Genomic DNA, 23,360 nt, shown 5'->3' with positions numbered 1-23,360 from the left:
ACACTGGGGAGGGTATGTGCTCTGGTAAGCACTGTGAATTGTGCACGACTGTTGAATCTCAGATCTGTACCTCTGAAACAAATAATGCAATATATTTTAAGAAAAAAAAAAAAAGAAGAAGAAGGTAGCGGGAGGGGAAGAATGAAGCGGGGGAAATCGGAGGGGTAGACGAACCATGAGAGACGATGGACTCTGAAAAACAAACAGGGTTCTAGAGGGGAGAGGTGTGGGAGGATGGGTTAGCCTGGTGATGGGTATTGAGGAGGGCACATTCTGCATGGAGCACTGGGTGTTATGCACAAACAATGAATCATGGAACACTTCATCTAAAACTAATGATGTAATGTATGGGGATTAATATACGAATAAAAAAAAAAAATTGCATGCCTCCAGATCTGCTTGTGTTCTGATATGTTTTAAAATTAGATTTACATTGATATAATCATTCTGAACAACTTATCACTAGCAAATATAGCCAAGTATATTTAATTTTATCTACACTGGCTTATGCATAGATTGAGTTTTATTTTACAGTGAGGTGCAATTATTCACCACAATAAACTCCTTCTTGTCCCATTTTCATCTGGTTGCCTGTTCTGTTGTTGTTGCTGTTTTTCTTTCCTGAGTCCCTCCTTTATTCTTTCCCTTAATTATTTTCCTTTCACCTTTGTTTCATGCCTCTTCTACACCAGGAACAGTATGTCCACCTGTCCCTCTTGGAATAAGAAGGTTTATCATGTTGTGCCTGCCCCTCATTGTATTTTAAAAGAAGGTAACCTTCTTATCAGTTTTTCGGGTTCCATAGATGAAAAGAAATTTTGCCCCAGGGTAGATCATATCCAGAGTTTCACCTGTACTCAATTTATATGATTTAAGATATCTTAGGAGATGAGATTTAGGCTTTTCGAGGTGATGTTATTTATACAAGATTTTCAACTTAGAGTTGATGTTGTAATATTTTGAGAATTTGGGGGATATTGGGATGGGGTGAATGTATTTTTTTTTTAAAGATTTTTTTTATTTACTCATTCGAGACACAGAGATACAGAGAGAGAGAGAGAGCATGAGCAGGGGGAGAAGCAGAGGGAGGGGGAGAAGCAGACTCCCCTCTGAGCAGGGAGCCTGATGTGGGGCTATATCCCAGGACCCTGGGATCATGACCTGAGCCAAAGGCAGACGCTTAACCATCTGAGCCACCTAGGCGCTCCAGGGTGAATGTATTTTGAACATGGGATGGAGATCTAAGAAAGATTTTAGAATATGGGCACCTGAGTGATTAAATGTCTGCCTTCAGCTCATGTCATGATCCATGGTCCTGAGATCAAGCCCTGCATTGGGCTCCCCGCTCAGCGGGGAGCCTGCTTCTCCCTCTCCTCTGCCCCTCACCCCACTCATGCTCTCTCTCTCTCTCTCAAATAAAATCTTTAAAAAAATTTTTAAGAAATATTTTAGAATAACTTCTTTAATAAATGGTACAGGAAGAAAAAGAATATGTCCAAGTCCTAACTCCTTGTATCTGAGAATATGACCTTGTTTGAAAGTAGGTCCAAACAAGAGATATTAAGATATATTAAGTTAAGGATCTTGAGATGAGATCATCCTAGATTTAGGGTGGGCCTTATATCCAGTTATGAGTGTCTTATAATAAACACAACAGGAAAAGACACAGAGATATCTAAAGGAGAAAGCATATGGAGATGGAGGCAGAGACTGGAGTGATGTATCTACAACTCAAAGTAAGTCAAGACTTGCCAGTAGCTATTAGAAGTTACGAGAGTGGAATAGAACAGATTTTCAGTTTCCAGAAAGAACCAACCCTGAAGAAAGCTTGGCTCTAGACTTCTGGCTTCCAGTACTATGAGAGAATAAGTTTTGATGTTTTAAGATTCCAAGTTTGTGCTAATTATTATGGCAGCCCTAGGAAACTTATACAGTAGTCACCATATGATCCGCAATCACACATCAAGTTACTTACTTAATTGACTCTAAAACTTATAACCACATAAAATATATATGAAAATACAATAGCAGCTTTATTCATAATCACCAAAACTGGAATCAACCCTTCAATAGGTGACTTGTATGGGGTCCCTGGGTGTCTCAGTCAGTCAAGCATCCAATTTCAGCTCAGGTCATGATGTCGGGGTCTTAAGATTGAGCTTTATATGGGTCTCCACATGGGGCATGGAACCTGCTTGGGATTCTCTCTCTCCCTCTCCCTCTGGCCCTCCCCACCTCTAAAAAAAAGTATGACTGAATACACAAACTGTGATACATCAATTCAGTGGAATATCTTTCTATGATTAAAATTAAAAAAAAAAAAGCTAACAAGCCACAGGAAAAAAATCGATGAATCTTAAAATGCATATATTGGTAAGTGTAGGAAGCCAGCCCTAAAAGGCTACATGCTGTATGCTTCCAATTGCATGGCATTCCATGAAAGGCAAATCTAGATCAATGGTAAAAGTGATTAATACTTGCCAAGGATCTGGGTGTGAGTGATGTAGAGAATTGAATGGAAACAGCACAGCAAAACCATTCCGTACAACACTATAATGGTGAATACAAGCATGTGTCTAGAACCCACATAACTTTACAAAGATACAACCCTAATGTATACAATTAAAAAAAATTATTTAGGAGTTTGGGGACTTCAGGATGGAATGCAGAATGTGACAAAAGAATTTACCTGAATTATTCATTCACTTGATGTTGTTCCATAATTCACATAGTCTTTCTTTCCTTTTTTCTTTTTCTTTTTTTGTTCCTCTAATTGGCTAATTTCAAATAATCTTGTCTTCTAGTTGTTGTTGATTCTTTCCTCTGAATAATCAAGTCTGTTCTTGAAGTTCTCTATTGAATTCTTCAGTTCTATCCTTGTATTCTTCAGCTCCAGGATTTGTTTTCTTATGGTTTCTTTTAAACTTCTCATTTTGTTCATGAATTGTTTTCCTGATTCCATTTAGTTGTCTCTGTTCTCTTGTATTTTATTCAGTTTCTTTGAGATGATTATTTTGAATTTTTGTCAGGCAAATTGGAGATCTACATTTCTTTGGGTTCAGTGACTAGGGCTTAACTAGTTTCCTTTAATGGTTTCATATTTGCCTGATTATTTGCATCTGTGTAGCTTTGTGGTATCTGTGCATTTGAATTAGCAAGTATCTCTTTCAGTCTTTACAAACTGGTTTTAGCAGGTATAAGGCTTTTCCTATCTGGTTCCCAGGATGATTAGATTACCTCTAGAACTGCAGTCCTGCTGAGTTAGAGCCAGACACGGTTGTTGCTGGGTGAGCAATAGGATCTGGGTTTGGAAGGCTTGTTTCTAGGGGATCAGGCAGGTGTGGATCTTGTCTGATTCTTAGATGGGATGGCCTCCAATACCTTGTTCAGCAAATGGCACTGGGACAAGGGTCCACTTCAGGGTTCTCATTTAGGTCCTTAGACAGTGGGCTTGTCACCACATATGAAGCAAGTGAGACTCCCGCCAGGTCCCTGGGAGGGCTGTTGCCTGGAGACTGGAGGAGTTCCTGAGTGGGCAGGGCTGGTCTTGGACCATGGCTGGGAGGGGTTGGAATCAAGCCTCAGGGCTGTTCCAGGTTCTACAGCCAAGACTGAGGTCTGTAGACATGTCTTTGGAGGCACAGATACATGTGTCTCCCACCAGTCCTTGAGTAACTTGGATTGCTCCCTGACTGCAGGTAGAGGGGTTGGAGTTGAGTGTAGGGCACTTTCAAGATCTTCTGAGGTACAGATGTGTCTTCTAGCTGGTACCTGTGCCAGCAGGACTTCTTGTGGAATGTGGCTGGGAGGGGCTGGAACTGAGAATAGGGCTTTTCCAGATATCTGGGACTGCAGACAGAAGTGGCTCCCACTGGGACCCCAGAACCTCAGAACTGCTGGCAGACTGGCAGACTGTGGCTGTATGGAAGATGAAGCCCTAGGGCTCTTTCAGAATCTGGAGGTGCAGGCAGTTTCTCTTGCCTGGTCCCTGTGCCAATAGTCCTGCTGCTGAACCGTGGCCAGGGGGCTAATGCCTAGTATAGGGCCCTTTAGCATCTCTGTGGGGAACAGATGGAGGTGTTTCCTACTGGGTCCCTATGCCAGCAGGATTATACATGACTACAAATGGGATGGCCTGGCTCAGTTACAGGATCCTTTCAGAATCTACAGTCTGGCAAGTTTGTCAGGCTTACGTCCAGGGGCTCTGGACAGAGGCTGAGAGGGGCTAGAGCCAGCTCACAGGCCACTTCAGGGTCCAGAGCCAGGATTGCATTCTGCATGTTTATTACACAAAGCACTGGTGGGCATGACTTCTCCCAGGTCCCTTGGCATATGGTGCTGGTGATAGACAAAGCCAGACAGAGCTGTAGCAGAGCTCTCAAGGGCATAGAGCTATTTCTATTTCTGCAGCTGGGACCACAGTGGGCATTTGGTTGCAAGCCTGACTTCTCAAAACAGCTCTCCTCAGTCTGGCACTGCACCAGGGTTTCACAATCCTACCTGGATCCCAAAACTCCCATAAAAGCACTTTTGTACATAAATGGATACCAAATTATTGTTTTGGGGGTATGGGGATACATGCAAGGGATGTCTTATTCAGCCATTTTGCTCATGTCACTGGACTTAAATTTGTATTTCTTAAAATGTATCCCCATGAACTGATAACAATGATAAATTCTTAAATACAAACAATTTCAAGTTTTACAATTCCATAATAACATCAAGTATTAGACAAGCATTATAATAATATTTTAGTTGTGTGGTGGTAACTTTGGAGATCTGAATTATTGTGTTACTTAATAAATCCATACCTACCAAATTATTAATAACTGTCAAATAATTGAATAAAATTTAAGACAAGTTTGGGTTGTAATATCTGAAGTATAAAGTCCATTTGAAAAGCATAGTAATATATTAAAATCTTCTTAGGTGGAACAAACATTTTAAAAAGTCTCACTTAAAAAACATTTACAAACTAGAATAAATTTAAACATAAAAACAAGTGAGGGCATTCAGAAAGTTCCTTTAAAAATAATTCATGAGGTAGGTACAATTAATGAAGAAAGATGGGTATACTCAACTACTAAAAGAAATGATGTACAGAGGAGGTAGTAGACTTAATATTCTTCTACAAAGAATAATTAAGACTAAATTTGGGAGTTATGTAGAGGAAGACTTTGGTTCAATTTAAATGATGAACCTAACCTTCTGGGCACTGAACTTGTATCATAATATGTTCTCAAATACCAGAGATTTTCTATCAGTACCTGGATGGTCCTCTTCCCAGTTGTAGGATAGTGAATATCCTGTATCTTATGTCATGAAATAGAATAGAAATCCTGTATTATGATGGCCTCTAAATGAAATAGTTTACAATTATATGGTTTTCCTTCATAAATATAATTATAAATCAAAGGTTGTATCACTCACATAATTCTTTTCCAGATGTAATCTCAGAGGTTAGGTTTGATCAAGTAATGAATATTCTTGAGTTCTTCATGAAACAATATAACCTAAAAATAATTTACTTCAAAGAAGCTTGCCATTCTTGAAATATGATAAAAGGATCATTTGTATTATCGTAAATAGAATGCGCTTCATCCTTTTAACTGAAAAATAAGCAATATTATGAATCAGTGATGTTATAATTTTTATTGTTCTTTGCTTTATCTCCTTTCTGTAAAAATGAACTAGCAACTAAAAAGTACTTCTATATAAAAATTACTTATGAAAAGAACTTTTGCTTTATGGAATATATAAGTAGCTTGTATTTCACCTCTTAGAATCGAAATAACCTTAAAATGTATATTTATTTTCTAATGAGTGGATGACAAATACTCAAACTTTAATAGCTTTTTAGGTGGTAACCTTTTTCTTTTAATTTCTAAAAGTAATGTAGATGAAAAATGTCTAACAATTTATCACTTTATGCCAATTTATGTAACAAATACCAATTTCCTGAACTCTTAGCCCAAAATTTTAGTTTTCAACTCTCTTTGTCCCAAGTAAAATTTGGCACTGAGACAAACGCTGTAGTAATTAGGTTACTTTTTTCTATTGCTAGCATATCATGTAACTGAATGATGGTTACAAATATTTAAGATATCTTTGAGTTTGGAACCTACTACTATATTGTCATTTATTTAATGATAGCATTCTTTCTCCTCTCTGTCTCCTTTTGTAATTGCACTTGACTTTAGGGGATGAAATTGCCTTTTTAATAATGACTGATTTCATTTCTTTTTTTTTTTTTTTTTCATTTTTTTTTTTAAAGATTTTATTTATTCATTTGAGACACAGAGATATATATATAGAGAGAGCATGAGCCAGTGGGAGAAGCAGAGGAAGAGGGAGAAGCAGACTCCCCGCTGAGCCAGGAGTCCGATGTGGGGCTCGATCCCAGGACCCTGGGATCATTACCTGAGCCGAAGGCAGACGCTTAACCATCTGAGCCACCCAGGTGCCCCTGATTTCATTTCTATTGTAAAAAGTTTAGTACTCTCAACCTTACCTTCTTAACTATATACAAACATTTAAGATATGAAAATTTATTTTCTAAATATTGTGTGAACTGACCAATTTAAATAAGTTATATGGCATTTATCTCATGATTTAGTATGAGTGTAACCAATAAAGCAATTCACTAACCCCTATGATTATTTGCTTTTAAAATATATCACTTATATTGTTTCCTCAAGCATTTCTTCTTCTTGTTAAATATAGCCAAATAGATGGTACTTGTGTTCATTTTGGGGAGCTCAGATATATTTAATTTCTATTGATGCCAGCTTCTGATTTCTTGTTGAATACAAATACATATATTCAATACACAACAAAAATTTTAAAAACTTGCACACATTTTCTAATTGTTGTAAAGATATGATTACATTAAATTACAATTATAGGAAAGATTTACTAAAAATAAAGATATATTGAGCAATAATGCAGAGTATGAAGTAACTTGAAATTTATAATGATTGGATTTTCATAATATTTTCATTTCTGTTTAATAAATTCTGTTGTTTGCTTGTGTAATTTACATTTTCTTTTCAAAGGTCTCTCTCCTTGTCATGTGTCAGCAGGACAATGACTTGATTCAATTAGCTGTTTTTCTAAGATTATTATTTAGTGTATGAATATAAGATCTATATTCTTCTCTTAGCCCAATCCATTGATGCTTATATCATACAAGATACTTGTTTAGGGAAAATTTGAACATATTCAATAATTAATTTAATGTTGCTTATATTCCTTAATTTCCTGTAAAAAGTATTATGGACACTCTATTTCATTTTGTGTGCACTTATTCATAATACACATAAATTGAATGAAAAATTTGAAATGTGTACCAAATTCTGTGGATATACTAACCCATCTATTCATAAAGATATCTCACTCAAAGGCATGTTAAACATGTATAAACCCATTCTTTCTCATGACTCAAAGTCGTTATGAGCATAAATGTGTCCGTTTCTACTTGAGCATTGTTAAATTTATATACTTTCATGCACCCAGGCATATAACTCAGAACCTCTTGAAGCAAAGGATTTCAGATTAGAAAAGGATGAAATAGGAGTAATTTCTTATCACCAATTTTTATTCTTGCACTTGGAAGATGGAATATTGTGGAGTCTAAAATATTAGCTACCTCTAATTTTTCTTATATAAGGGATATGAAATAACTTAAAAGAATATTATTGAGCCTACTCAAAACAACAACAGAAAAACACTACATTTATTTTGATACGGAATGTGAGAAGCTGTGAAGTAGAAAAAGGGATGTGATAGCACTCTTAATCTTTCCTGGAGAAATTTTCTCTTCTCTGCAGGTCAGGAAGAATGGCTGTTCTCTCTATATTTGGAGAGATTATTTTACTTCTCTTCTTACCATTCTTCTATGTAAAAAGCACATAATCAAAACAAATGTATAATTGAAAGCCACTCTCCTCCCTCACAACTAAGAATCAGGTTGATTAAATGAATAAGACTTTGAAGTAAAACATGAAAACTCCCTGTAAAACTTGCAATGTTTTAATTTTCTATTCAGAATTTCAAAACCTCTAATAGTGGATTCTATGCTATTTAAAACTTGTCAGCACTGCAGTTATTCTGATGAAATTACAATAAATGTCAGTGAAGGAGAATTTTAATAAGTAAAATAGTTTCTGAGTTAAGCATATTTTCATCCCCTCCAGAATTTTGCCACCTGCTCAAGCAGCACATTATTCTGTCTTAGAATAAAGAATATTCATATTTCTTCAAAGGTGACAATTAAGCTAGTTCAGTATTAGAGTTGTTTAAAGCACTAGATTAGCATTTGCCTAAGATAAACAAACCTTAACTTAGCCAAGATAGCCAAGATAGCATAAAGGAGTGGATCAAGTGCTCTGGGAATACGTTGACAATATTAATAATGAATCATTGGTATCTCTGATTTTGATACTAGATAACTTTTCTTAATAACTCCTTTTTTAATTTCTTCTCTTCGATCTACACAAGGGGAACATTTGTGCTAATGGGAGAAGAAGCATAATCTACTTTTATGTACATATGTACTTACCTAAATTCATTAGCCCTTAGAATAAATATTTTAATAAGGAAAAGGTAATTGTTTACCATAAAGTAGAATATTTAGTAGACTAACCATAGAGAGTTGGCCCTTCCTTATTTCCTTTCACATTCGTCACTAATGTTTAAGGATTTTTCATTTGTTACCAAATTACTCCATAATTTAGCAGCTTAAACAACATTTATTATCTCACCATTTCTGTAGATCAGGTATTTGGGAGTAGCTTAGCTGGGTGGTTATATCTTGGGATCTCTTAAAACGTTGCACTCTCCATGTCACATGGTTTGCCGTCAATAGAGGGCTTGACTGGCCTGGGGAATCCATTTCTAAAATTTTTTTTTTTTTTAAAGATTTTATTTATTTATTTGAGAGAGAGAGAATGAGAGACAGAGAACATGAGAGGGAGGAGGGTCAGAGGGAGAAGCAGACTCCCTGCCGAGCTGGGAGCCCGATGCGGGACTCGATCCCGGGACTCCAGGATCATGACCTGAGCCAAAGGCAGTCGCTTAACCGACTGAGCCACCCAGGCGCCCCTGGGGAATCCATTTCTAAGAGGGGTTTCATACATGGCTGTTAGGAGTAAGTTTCTGGGCGCCTGGGTGGCTCAGTTGGTTGAGCATCTGACTCTTGATTTCAGCTCAGGTCATGATCTCAGAAAGAGCTCATAGAAAGAGCAAGCCTCAATTCCTCAGTGACTCTTAGTACATAGTCACAGTTGCATATCACATAGGTCTATCCGTAGGGATGCTTGAATGTCCTCATGATATCCCCCAGAGTGAGTGATTTCTTCAGCCACAAGGTGGCCATAATGCCTTTGATTATGTAGTCTCAGAATCACACATTGTCATTTTTGCACTACTCTTGTGGATTACACAGGTTAGCTGTATTTGATATGGGAGAGGATTATAGAGGAATATGAATACCAGAAGATGAGGTTCATTAAGGTCCATATTGGAGATTATGTTCACTATTTAGTTTTAAACTAATATCAAGGAAGGTTGGAAATAAAATTGCTATTTTATAAACATGCATTTTTTTTTTCAGAAGCTCCTCCATTAGGAAGTTGCTGAGAATGGCTTTTAAAGAATTTCAAAATAACTTTTCAAAAATTATTTTTCATTTTTCCTAATTTTAGAAGGATTCATCAGTCAAGAGGGTTATCTCACACATTCTACGCATTCTCTTTATGGTGAGTGTTTTTATCCAATATTTGGCACATGCCCCACTGTTTCAATATTCAAATAATTTTCATCTCTCTAGGTCTCATTAATGTCTTACCTTATTGACTATGAGACCATCGAAAACTAACTTACTCTAACAACTCTAACCAATTCGGACACATTACGTATTTTTTAAATTATTAGCAAATGACTTATATTTGTAAGGTGTTTTTCTTTAGAAGAATATCATTTTCTTGAATGAATAACATTTTATACTCTTTTTTAAAATTCCTTATATCACCCAGGATAATCCTGAGCACAAAATATTTATGCAGTTATCTCTACAAAGGTACTTGTTGACAGCATCTCAGACAATACTCAGACAAGTGCCCAAAGTACTTCAGCTTATCTGCCCCTTGAGGGAGAGAGAGAGAGACTCTTCAGATGAGTGACTACCACTGCTATGGCTTTACCTTATTATTCCATTATCTGCCATTAACTCATGATGATTTTCCTGAAAAGAATCATTTCCTGTTGATAACAACAACTTGAAAAAATAAAGTTCTAGAATATATTTTATAAAACTACTCTCCAGTCAGTTTTACTTTCTTGTTAAAAGATTTCTTTTAAATCTGAACTTTTATTTTCAAAAAACCTTCATCCTGGGGATTTTGTCATAACTCAATTAGAACTGACAGCACATTTCAAATTCCACTTTTACTTTAACAAATTACTGTACCAAACTTCCTTCAGGCAGTACTTTGATAATTAATTAGCACACATATCATGTAGCTAAAGGAAGATAGGCATTTTATGGCAAGGTTTTTCTCCTAATTAAGTATAACAACTTACTCATTTCCAATGATTTTGAGGTTAACTTTTAAAAATCATTTTTAACTCCTTCATTTTCTTAGTTGTAGGACAAACTTCTGTGATTTCAGCTGTGACTCATGGTAAATATTATTTTATTTTATTTTTTAAATTGAGAGAGAGAGAGAGAGGGAGGGAGAGAGGGAGAGAGGGAGACAGAAAGGCAAAGGCGAGAATCTTCAGCAGGCTCCACAGTCAGAGCAAAGCCTGATGCGGGGCTCCCTCTCACAACCCTGAGATCATGACCTGAGCCTAAATCAAGAGTCAGAGGCTTAAAGGACTGAGCCACCCCAGTGGCTCTAGTGGTAAATATTATTATCACTCTAAACTACAGTGACAGTTTCGATCTAGAGAGGCAACTAGCTTTTCTTTGGTTATTGCTTGATCCTCATTAAACTAAGTGCTTGGTTGAGTGTACAATGTTTACAGGGTTCTCTAATCAGTAGAGTTTTTGAATTATGAAAAAATCAGATGATTCTTTCTAGCCATTTGTTAGAGAAGATAGTTTACATGCATCGAATATATACTGTAGGAACTCAGGAAGCTTCTATTAACTTATCAGTAATGGATGTATTCTACAATACCCGTTTGAGCTCCAAAGCATGTTTACAAATGCTTTTCAGTTTTACTTATCCTATAATGTTCTCTTCTCCTGACTGGCTTTCCCCTTCCTGTGCCAATTCAATAAAACACCTGGATTCTGATTCCTATTCAAAAGATTAGTCGGGCCTGCTCCTCTGTTTGAATCTGGAGTGTTTCACAATTATCAGTTGTGCTGTGTCACCTGGCGTGGGAGCAGCTGACCAGACATCTCAAGAAATTCTTCACTGGTGGCCAGTACCATCTCTGTCACCTCTAGGACACATTGTTTCTCCTCCAGGCAATAAAGACTGCAGCAGTCTCTTTTGCTTACAAGCAACTACTATAAATGATCACCACTTCTACACTCTTCCAAAGTTTAAGGGAAAGAAAAATATTCTTCCCATCAGCCATACAGTGGTATGATCAGGTGAGAATATTTCATATATAACCTGGCCAGACATTTCAACCTAGTTGCTATTTAAGTTTAAATCCCCACAGGAACCTTGGAGCATACTAGATTCCAGTATCAACCACATTGTAATTGTAGGCTCATATTCACAGCTGCTATTCTGTTTCTGCAGAATCAAGTTCATAGATTTCATTTCTTTTACTTTCACATGGTAGTTTTTATATCAGGGACCCATTGCTCTATTAAGCCATGTGGTTCACACTTGCATGTTTAAAGAAATACATATTTCAGGAGAAAGTTAATGGGTCTTTGTTCTTGCATTCTAGGAAGGCATCTTGGCTCTTTATAAATAATAGTCTCCTCTGCTCATTAGCAATCACTTAAGTATGTGAATATATGCATGCAAAGAAAAAAGAAGCCCCTCCTCAGCAGACAACTGATATGTATCTGAAAACATACATATGGAGGTATATCTGCATTAGTGTGTGTGAGTGTGTGTGTGTGTGTGTAGTTTTTCTTATTGCATCCTTCATTAAAAATTCTAGGTATAAACTGGAACATATTAAAATACAACTGCCAACAGGAAAAACTTGAGAGAGCAGATAAAAGCAAGAGTTTTATTTTCCCGATTCTGTATTGATAGAACTCTTTTGGATACAAGCACTCTATTTATAGACAGAAATAAAAATAATGACAAAGAAACAACTTATATAACTGTATATTTTAAGAGACAAAAGTAGTGTCTTATGGACTCTCCTAGAATGTGAAATATGATCACTTTGACTCATGCTCTTTGTAAAATGGCATAACGTTAATCAAGTACCTATAAGAACAAATTTTCTTCTAGTTTACCTCTGTTGCTATCAGTTTATCTTCATACCTTTGTTATGCATTTATTGATGACAGAAACCTGTTATCTTTGCTATCATGGGTTTCAGATTATTTTACTTCAGGGGGTTGCTCACTGATGCTATTTTCAATTTGCAGTCTAGTGATGGGCTTAATGAACCACTTAAAATACAGCAGATTTTCATCTGGAAGTTTATCTCCCACATAATAAAGTCTAAAATCTTTGGTTGGTTCTCAGGTATCATAAGCAAAATATAACTGGTTTCTTTCTTTCTTTCTTTCTTTTTTTGACAGAGACAGAGATAGCGAGAGCAGGAACACAAGCAGCGGGAGTGGGAGAGGGAGAGCAGGCTTCCCGCCGAGGTATAACTGATTTATTTCAACATTTCAAGCAATGTATATAAAATACGTTAATTGCATCTCTTTCAGTAGTCAGGCTGTCACACATCTATATGTTTGTGACCAATTATTTTTAATCTAATAAATTTAGTAGTTACAGAATATCCTTATATTGATGACATTTGATCAGTGCTATGAGATATTTAGAAGCTTAACATTTTATGGGATAATATAATTATGATATAAAGTTGAGAACCAATGAAACACATGATAAGATAAATTACAAGAGAAGTATTATAAATTATTTACTGATTATAATGACAAAGTATGTGACACATTAAGTAGAGAAAACTGATGAGTATATAATCTTATAACATCATAGACAGGCTTCAAATAAAAAGGTCAACTCATAGGGGTGCCTGGGTGGCTCAGTCAGTTAAGTGGCTGCCTTTGGCTTAGGTCATTATCCCAGAGTCCCAGGATCGAGTCCTACATCTGGCTCTCTGCTCAGCAGGGAGTCTGCTTCACCCTCTGACCCTCCCCACTCTTGTGTTCTCTCTCTCTTTCTCAAATAAATGAATAAAAAAAAATCTTAAAAAAAAAGTTCACCTCAGTTTTTCTGGATAATTCTGCCATTGTAATGGTTCAAATAATCATTTATAAATCTTTCAAATATTTAATTGTGGGAACATTTTGAATATAGAAAAGCTTAATGCTAATTAAATAGTATCTGTGTTGATTTTCTGTAAATATGAAAAGTGTCTACTCTCTTATCCTTTCTTGAGGACTTCCATCTAAGAATTGATGTCACCTAACAGGAATGAGGAGGCAACGCATCACAATTCATGTTTACAATCATGCTAGCTATTTTGACGATGCCCAGTGAAGTCTCCAAGAATTAACTTAGAGGCAAATTTAATCTAGTACTAGTTCTATTTGTTTATTTTCATAGGTTTTGATGCCGTTGTCTTGTTTTTTCCCCAATAATTAATTTTAGTAAGATATAAATATGATAAAATACACAGATAAGTCTATAGTTCAATGAGTTTTAAAAAAATGCACACAACCATGTAACACATACCCTTATCAAGATGTAGACTTTCTGTTGTTCCAGTATGCCCCTTCCAGTCAATCCTCTGTACCTCTGCCTCCCAGATATTATTTCTATCATCTTAGATTTGTATTGCCTACACTAGAGCTTCATAATATATCAATAATTTGGTCCTTTTTATTGCTGAGAAGTATTCTATTTTATGAATATGCCACAGTTTGTTTTCTCCATTCTTCTGTTGATGAATACTTACTGTTGGTTATTTCCAGATATTGACTATTACAAATAAAACTACTACTGATGATAAATACCTACGTTGGTTATTTCCAGATTTTGCCTATTACAAATAAAACTACTACAAAAAGTCTTATCTAAGGCTTTTTGTGGTCTTATTTTTCTTTTTATTTTTTGGATAAATAACTAGAAGTGAAATTTATGGGTCATAATTTTAAGAAAGTGTGAAAATGTTTTTTTAAAGTAGTTGTATGCTTCTGTTGGCAATTTATGAGTCTCACTTGCTCTACAACTTTATCATCATCTAGTGTTGTCAATCTTTTTGAATTACAATTCTAATGTATGTGTCCTGTTATATAATTATGTTTTTTTTCATTTTTGGTAACTAATGGTGTTTATCATTTTTTATGTGCTTATTCGCCATTTGAGCACCTTCCTTCATGAAGTGTTTGATAAAGATCTTCTTGCGTAGGTTTTTCTTGATATGTTATCCAGAAAGAGAAAGAAAACTAGAAACAGGAAAATTGTAAATTATTTTTGTGCTGTATAGTCATATTCGAATCTTTGTTTTGTGCTTTTGAACTGTGTTCTTGGCTTATGTAACTATTCTAGTTACAATTCCAACATAATAACTTCATGATTATACATCTGAATTAAACTATCTTTGACGATACTCATCGCAAAGCTTTTAAGTAAAATTTATCTAAGTATATTAATTATACAATATTTAATCTTGCATATAAACAATAAGATAATGCATTGCACACATACATTATTAGTCATTCTTGAAAACTGACATTTGATATTTTAATCATTCATAGCTTCTAAAATGATTTGTAGTACCTTAAAATGCTAGGTGAAGAGAATACTTACTCAGGAAATGCTTTCTTTAGATAGCTGAGATTTCTGTTCCACTGCAAATCATGCTGGCAACCATATTTGTAGCTATGTAAAACAAGCTGTTGGGGGAACATGATGCCAAGAAGCAGAGAAAGGAAATAGAGGGAGGCATGGAGGCTTTACTTTTTTGTGTGTCTAGTTATCTCTTAGGTCCTGATGCACTGAGTTTTTGATGTGAGATAATAGTTTTCTATTTTGTCTAAATTTTCCCATATACTTTCTGTTTCATTTATGTATAGAATATTTGCTATCAGGCACTGATTAAAGTATTTTGTAAATATTGACTCAAGGCCAATTTATTTCTCCAATATTACAGATAAGAAAATGAAGCGTCAGAGAGTTTAAGTTATTCCGCCTTTTTCAGTTATCTATTGCTGCATAACTGACCACCCAAAACTTTAAAAAGACAACTGTTTGTCTATAGTCCTGTGGGTCATCACTTTTGTCTGGGCTCAACTGGGTAGTTCTTCTGATGGTTTCACCTGGGGTCAGTTATGCAACTTCAGACACCTGGCAGCTCTACTGGGGCTTGATGGTCTCAGTTGGTTACACATACATAACTGTCAGTTGATTCTGGCTGTCAAGCTCTGTCTGCAGCTCCTTTGTTCTCTGCAGAGCACTCATCCCTAACAAACTAGCTTAGCATTTTTTACAAGGTGGTCCCATGGAAGTGTTCCTACAGAATTCCTACAGAATGAGAATAAGAACTACAAGTCTCCTTAAGGCCTAGGCTCTGCAACTTGAGCAACATCACACACTCTGGATTCTATTGTTCTAAGCAAATCCAAGTGAAAATCCAGATATATGGGATGGGAAATAAAATTCCCCTCACCGTAGAACTGGTAAAGCCACATTACAAGAGAGTGTGGAATTAGGGAGAGAGGCATTATTGCTGCCATTTTTACAAACATTCAACCCAAGGAAAATTTATAGCTTTTAATGCCATTATCAAAAAGCAAGAATTTAGGTTTATTATCTTAAACCTAAGTTTCATCTTAAGAAACTAAAAAAGGAAGAGCAAAGTAAACCGAATCAACCAAAAGAAGAAAAAATAAAGACTGAAGCAGAAATCAATGAAAAAGATAAAGACAATAGGGAAATCAATGAAATAAAAGTTGTTTCTTTGAAAATACCAACACAGTACACAAACTTTACCTAGAATGATCAAGAAAATGAAAGAGAAAATATAGATTGGCAAAAATCAAGAATAAAAGGAGTAGAATTACTAAAGAATTATAAAAGTGTAAATAATTATAAGGGAATGTTATGTAAAAACTCTATGCCAATAAAATGGTCATTTTAGATGACATGCAAAGTTATCAGAAAAAAGCAAAATACCAAAACTGAATTAAAGAGAAATATAAAATCACCTATCTTTCACAAACTCTTTTAGAAAATAAAAGAGGAACACTTCATAACTATTTTATGAGGCTGGTATTACCCTGATACCAATACCAGATAAAGTCATGTTAAGAAAACTAAAGACTAATACCCATTATGGGTATAAGATGCAAAATCCTTAACAAAATATCACCAAGCCAAATATAACATGTAAAAATGATTACACACCATGAACAGTTGGGATTTATCCCAGGAAATCAAGGCTGGTTTCACACTGTAATATATATAATAAATATTATATATATTGAACTACATATATATCTGTGATGCTCACCATCTTCTGGTTTAATGCTTATTCAATGATAAAACTTTTTGCTTTTTCTACTATCTTTTTGGAGAGGTTTTCTGGGTTGGAAGAAGATATTTGTTTTTAGCTTTTCTCCAATACTTTCTTTTTTTTTTTTTTTAAAGATTTTATTTATTTATTTGAGAGAAAGAATGAGAGAGAGAGCACGAGAGGGGTGAGGGTCAGAGGGAGAAGCAGACTCCCTGCTGAGCAGGGAGCCCGATGCGGGACTCGATCCCGGGACTCCAGGATCATGACCTGAGCCGAAGGCAGTCGCTTAACCAACTGAGACACCCAGGAGCCCGACTCTCTCCAATACTTTCTATAAGATTTACATTAGTATGTACAAATCTCCTGAATATATGGCAAATGAATGCCCTACTTAAGTATACGATGTTTGAAGTACATATATGACATATTTTATTAAGTGTCATGGTATAAAACAAGGGACAATGGCTATCTTATCAAGATGAAGGATATCTCTTTCCCTAGGCATGAGTAGTCATTAGGTATCTTCATTATATGTCCCACAAACACCTCAAGCCTAACATGTGCAAATTTAATCATGGCATCTAATATGTCCAAACTGTTTCTGGTCTCTCTTATTGCAATCACCACTGACCCAAGTGTCCAAACAAGAAGCACCATGCTTATTAATTTTTTCCTATCCTAATCTCCAGTCAATAATTGAGGATTATGAACTGTACCTCCTAAACATCCATCAGATCCATCAAATATTTTCCATTCCTACCGTCATTATATTATTCCAAGCTATCATCATATCTGGGTTATTGCAATAGCCCCTTAAATATTCTTCCTAAATCTATTATTGTCCTCATTCTAATTCATTCTCTGCATTTCAGTCTGAGTAGTATGAAATTAAATCTATGTATGTGTGTGTATATATATATATATATATATATATTTTTTTTTTTTTTTTTTTTTACGTAACTTTTAAAATCTTTCTTGCTTGGCTTATACTTGCAGCATTCTCTATCCCAAACCATAATGTTTGCAATCTAGTCACATTGAACTGCTTTCCATTTCTCACTCATCATGTTCTCTCTCTGCTTGTTCAAGGCTTACAGCAATCACTACTTAGTTCTTAGACAGGATGGCAATTTTTCTCTGCATAGTTGGTATTTACTCCATGTGCTCTCAGTGTCCTATACTTCAACTCTAATGGTACTTATTCCATTGTACTTTAGGTGTCTTTCCACCTCTATGTATGACTCACAAGTATCTAAATTCCACGAAGAAAGTGCTTTTTTGTTCAGTTTATTCATTTAGCAAATATTTATTGGGCACTCCTGGCTTGCTAGGGACCTTTCTCAGCCTCAAAAATAAATGATGAAATAGGCTCATAATGTTCTTGATCTCAGAGAATTTACATTTTATCAAAAAGAGAAAGATAAAAAGTGAAGAAACAAAAGGTATTTTCAGATAGTGATATTGTTTAGAAGGCAATAGAACAGTTATATGGTTTGAAAGGAAGTATCCCTTAGATATTATGATCAGAGAAAACTCTTCTAATGATGTTTTCCATTATCTCACACAATTCCTGGTATACAGTACTAGGCATTATGTAGGCAATACATCTTTGCTAAATATCGGAATTCATGAATAACAAAATATTTTCCATTCAAGTAATTTGTAAGGAGATAAGTGAATACCCAATTAATATAAATGAGACTGTACAAAATTTCAAAAGCACTATTTTGGTTAATAATAAATAATATAAACAACTTCCAGGTTAAGTATTTACTCCAAGACAGACGATGTTCTGAGTAAATTACAAGTGTTACCTCTCTCATTTACTTCTCACAATGGTTCTTTTCTTTTTTTAGCAGATGTAGAAGCAAGCTTAGTGGGAAGAAATCAGTTCACTAAGATCATAATGTCCAGAGGGTGGATCTGCATTTTTTTTCAAGATTTTATTTATTTATTTGCGAGAGAGAATGAGATAGAGCATGAGAGGGGGGAAGGGTCAGGGGGAGAAGCAGACTCCCTGCTGAGCAGGGAGCCCGACGTGGGACTCGATCCCGGGACTCCAGGATCATGACCTGAGCCTAAGGCAGTCGCTCAACCAACTGAGCCACCCAGGTGCCCTGGATCTGCATTTTAAAACCAATTACATCTCACTTTAAAGTCTATACTCTTTTCAATAAGCAGCCTGTATTATGATTAAAATTATGATTAATAAAGCAAAAGAGAATAAAATATCTACGGTGGGGGAAAATATATACTAGAAGATCCAACTAAAGCACACCAAAATAGCACTGTAAATTTAACACTTAAGGCTGCAAGTAAGTAACTGTTTCCAGTCTAGCGGGAAAATACTTATTTGAAAACATCAGTATAGGATTTGATTTCTGACACTGTTTATAAGCTGTTTGTTAGTTTATGCTCAGAGCTCAAGAACAGTAATGAAGAATGTAAACAGATGATGCAGAGAACAAGACATGGAAATGTATAGCAGAAGCCTCATTGTAACATATAATTCTAAATTCAAAGTCTAACAACTTTATTAATTGGATTAGTTTCCTCCAGCACAAGTTAAACAGATACAAAACTAAATCTAAGACACTATTGTAGAAAATTTATTCATCTTGAAAACTCCAATTATTAAAATAGTTTAATTTTAATGATTCCTTGGAGAATGTGCCTCTGCATTTTTATTTACTTGCTTGCATTTAATATGAAGTTTTTATTCTTGAACTATGAAGTAGATACTGTGGATGGCCCTCAATTTCTATATTTCCATTCCCTTCTTCTTTCTTAGGTTGGGAAGTTACAATTTTATTTTCCGTATTCCCTTGCAGCATTCGTCTGGGTGCTTAAATAAATACATGTATATAAACAAATAAACCATAAGAACATGTGGGTGAGTTTTGAAAGATAAAAATAAAGCAAAGCCCAATATCCTAGTTATTTTGGGGTTTTTTGGTGGCAAACAAGGTTGCAGATATTTGAAGATTTTCTGTAGCCACCATTCATGGCTCCTCAACCAGCTTCCAATGTGTTGAAAATCAGCTGTGGCATCAGTAACAGCAACTTCTTGATTCTGGATTTTCATTTCTTGAATTTCACTTTCACGGGTATATGCTTGAAGTCATGGCTCCTATTATCCATGATAGTAAGAGAGTGTTGTGGTATCTGGGAGTAATTCCTTACTGGTATCCAAGAATATGATACCAATGCTTATGATTTGTGATAGTACCTGTTTAAACACCTGGGTAGGGTTGTTTCTGTTTCCTGTACTTGACTGATTCCACAAGTGGCTGAAAAATCAGTTGCACAAGGATGGGAATCTGGGATTTTTTTTTAACCTGGCCTGCTTGTATTGAAATGGTCTGGTAGTTACAAGTGGAGTATGACAGTTCTACAGTCCATGAAAAACAATGGTGAGAAAAGTAAGAAAGACATGGCTTCAGTGAATACAGTGACTGCTACAATAGAGTATTACGGTGAAGATGAGGAATATACGAGCTAGGAGATGGGCTGGGCTGCTTCTGACAACACTGGAAAGTTTAAAGAAAGACAATTGTAAGCTCAGAGTAGACTTCCCATTTTAGTAGTGTCAAGGTTAATAAAGGCCAAAAACAGATGAAGAATTTTATTCTGTTACTGAATTAATAAATTTGCTGGTCTCTTATGTGAAGTCTGCGGCATTGATTGGGAAAAAGTGGAGCTTGAGAATTGGAATGAGGTCATATAGGTGGATTTATCTGGATTTTAGTTCTTTGTATCCTTAACCTCTGAGTCTTTCCTAACTGTTGTTCTTGCTTTGGTGGAGACCTCTTAATAATTCACCTGAGATAACTGCTTTGGAATGGAGTATCAATTCCCCTTACTGCACTATTACTACTACATTATTGTCTCCAGGCAGATAAGTAAATTAGTTTTTTTTAATTTTTACTTATTATCTTACACCCTACATGGGGCTTGAACTCATGATCTCAAGATCAAGAGTCTCATGCTCTCAAGATCAAGAGTCTCATGCTCTTCCAACTGAGCCAGCCAGGCACCCCCAAATAAGTAAATTATGATAGCAGGTTGTTCTAGAGGACAAGTGAGAGTAAGATCAATATAAATATACTAGATGACAAATATGGCATTATTTTTATCTTTTATATTGGCTGACCCTGAGCAATTTATGTGGAAATGTATTCTCAATATGCCAGAAAGGGAAGGAAATAATAGATTAGATTAGGGCAATTTAATTGATATGGTTTGTAATGTGCTACCTAGAGCAGCCAGCAGTAGTTCAAACATTTTAGTTGTTTGACCAAAACCCACTCTTACAGGTGGCCCACACTAAATAAATATGAAACACTGACATTTATTGGTATAATTTACAGGTGTAACTGGTCACTGGCTCTGAAAACATGCTTATCTTTGCAGATCTATAATACCACTGAATTCAACCAAAGGTAGGGCTTATAATCAGGTGATAAAGAAGAGTTTTGGCCAGAGTCATTTTCAGGGTGGATTCAGTAGGTAGGAGGAGCCAAGTGTTAGCCCTGAAACCTGACTCTCCCTACCAAAAAAGAGCAATAAAAGCAATGCTGCATTCCTGGGGAAAGCGCAGAAATTCAGGGTGGTTATTCCTATCACAACTCCATTTAACATGTCTGTTTGGCCTGTGCAGATGAAACATGGCAGGGATGGGAAATGACCAATAAAATCTGATGAAGACTACAATTGTTGTTCCAGATGTAGTCTCTTTATAGAAGCAATTAGCATTGTCCATAGCACCTATTATGCAGCTATCAAACTGCCAAAAGATTTTGCTCTCTACCAATAAGTAGAAAACACCAGCGGCAGTAGGCTTTCAACTTGTAATGACAGTGGTAAATCTCTATTGTCTTTCTCTTTATATAGTTCACTCTCATAATTTAGTTTGAGAAATCTAGATTAACTCAACATCTCAAAAGACATTGAGTTGATCCACCACACTGATGTCTCATGTTGACAGGACAGACATAGTTGACACCTTCCAACATTTGGCAAGAAACATGCTTGCTAAAGCGAGATAAATCCTATCAAATTTCAGTCTTCCCCCTCACAATTTTTGGTGTTTCCTGGCCAGGATCATATTAGGATTTCCCATTCAAAGTGAAAGGCAAAACTGATTCCCATTGCATGCTTTAGGACTAAGAAAGGAGCACAGATTCATTTGCCCTCCTTTTACTTGAGAGATAACATATGACAAATTGAATGTGCCCTCTTTTGCCAATTAATTTTTAAGGCCACAAGATTTTGAATTAGGGGTCTAGACCTTACAAAAGGTCTAAACCTAGCCCAAGTTGTAGTGAATGGATCTCTATCACATATGATTTGGCAGGGCTAATGACACTCGGAATTCCTGTAACAGGATATACATGGAGTCTGTTGGAAATCCTCAAGGAAAACTGCAGTGTGGGCCCTTAGTGTTTGAAGAAAACCCCTTTTGGGCTCTAGGATTGACCAAACACCACTGGTCTACAAGTGAACATGCAAAATAAATGGGCTTAGCTAGTTAATCCACCAAGTCATAAACGTGTGAGAGGCATCCTTGTACCAACAAGTGAAAATGTTACATAGGACAATGGCCTCAAGTCTGTCCTGAAAGCACAAGTTGCCCAACCAACAAGTTGCCCAAGCTTGTGGATCAAGTTCCCAGAACACCTACTTCTGCTACGTTGCCTCTCACCCTTAATCTACCACCGTGGTCTCTTGCTATAATCTGCTTTATAGATGATTCTGCATGATAAGCTGGCACCAGCTACAGAATTAAAATATTGTTTATGAGACTAAATAAATTTTTAGTGAAAGAGGAGGAGCAATGGGCTGATGAACATGGATTTTATTGTGCTTACTGTTTCCCAGCTACCAGTAGCATCTGGCCTTTTGAAATGTTAGAATGGCCTTCTAAAAAATGTAGAGTCCAGGTACCAAGGGACTAGCGATAGGCATGGCATTTTTTCATACCTACCTAATTTATTCATACCTAATTTATAAACCATATTTATTCCTTTCTGTAAGACATTGGACATAGACAGTTTAGAAGTTTTTGTTTTTTTAACAACTTTACTGAGGTATAATTGATATAAAAAAGAATTGCACATATTTAATGTGTACAAGTTGATGAGTCTGGACATATGCAAACACCTGTGATACTATCACCACAGTCAAGGTAACAGACATATCCAACACTACCCAAAGTTTCCTTGGGTTTCTTTTGTGTGTGTGGTAATGTCATGAGCATGTTATGAAGGTGCACACACGAGTTGTCTTTCCACGATGTCAGCTTTATTCAATCATAAAGCGAAGTTAAATCACAATTCTAAAGCAGGTTCAGGATTCCAAACTCAGTGACAATTCACCATGTGATTAAATTTGGCTTCTTACACAGCACACAAAGAAGGACAGAAGACAAGCCACACAACAAACAAGATAGAAGGGTGCAGGAAGTTAGCGAACCAAACGCGAAGTCAGCCTGTGGGCACACAGTTGAGATAAGACCTCCATCTGGTCCGGGTCAGCTCGCAGCACTTACTGCTTCTGATGTTCAAAGAGTGAAGGATCTCGGTTCTGTTCGGAGATCAATCGGGCAGAGCCTTCTGCCTGTTTTAAGTGGTCAGACATAGAGGGGTCAGGTCTGAAGAGTCTGACAGTTCGTTGCCAAAATCCTTCCCTTTTTAAAGAACTTTAATAAGTTTTGGGTC

General features: G+C 36.0%; 1 long non-coding RNA gene across 2 annotated transcripts in view; it reads right to left on the bottom strand.

Moving 5' to 3' along the window:
- Window positions 1-23,360, bottom strand: part of LOC115939837 (uncharacterized) — a 73,659-nt gene that overhangs the window by 16,345 nt on the left and 33,954 nt on the right. Inside the window, exon 3 of one of the 2 annotated variants that reach the window (XR_004074613.2) lies at window positions 22,835-23,259. The exons of the other annotated variant lie outside the window; for it this stretch is intronic. This is a non-coding gene — a long non-coding RNA (uncharacterized LOC115939837). Of the gene's footprint in view, window positions 1-22,834; window positions 23,260-23,360 lie in introns of those variants that run through there. 2 annotated transcript variants of the gene reach the window in all.

This window comes from Leptonychotes weddellii, chromosome 9 (genome assembly GCF_054177405.1).
Source record: "Leptonychotes weddellii isolate Sample4059 chromosome 9, ASM5417740v2, whole genome shotgun sequence".
Taxonomy (NCBI): Eukaryota; Metazoa; Chordata; class Mammalia; order Carnivora; family Phocidae; genus Leptonychotes; species Leptonychotes weddellii.
This window is presented reverse-complemented; position numbering and strand designations above follow the sequence as displayed.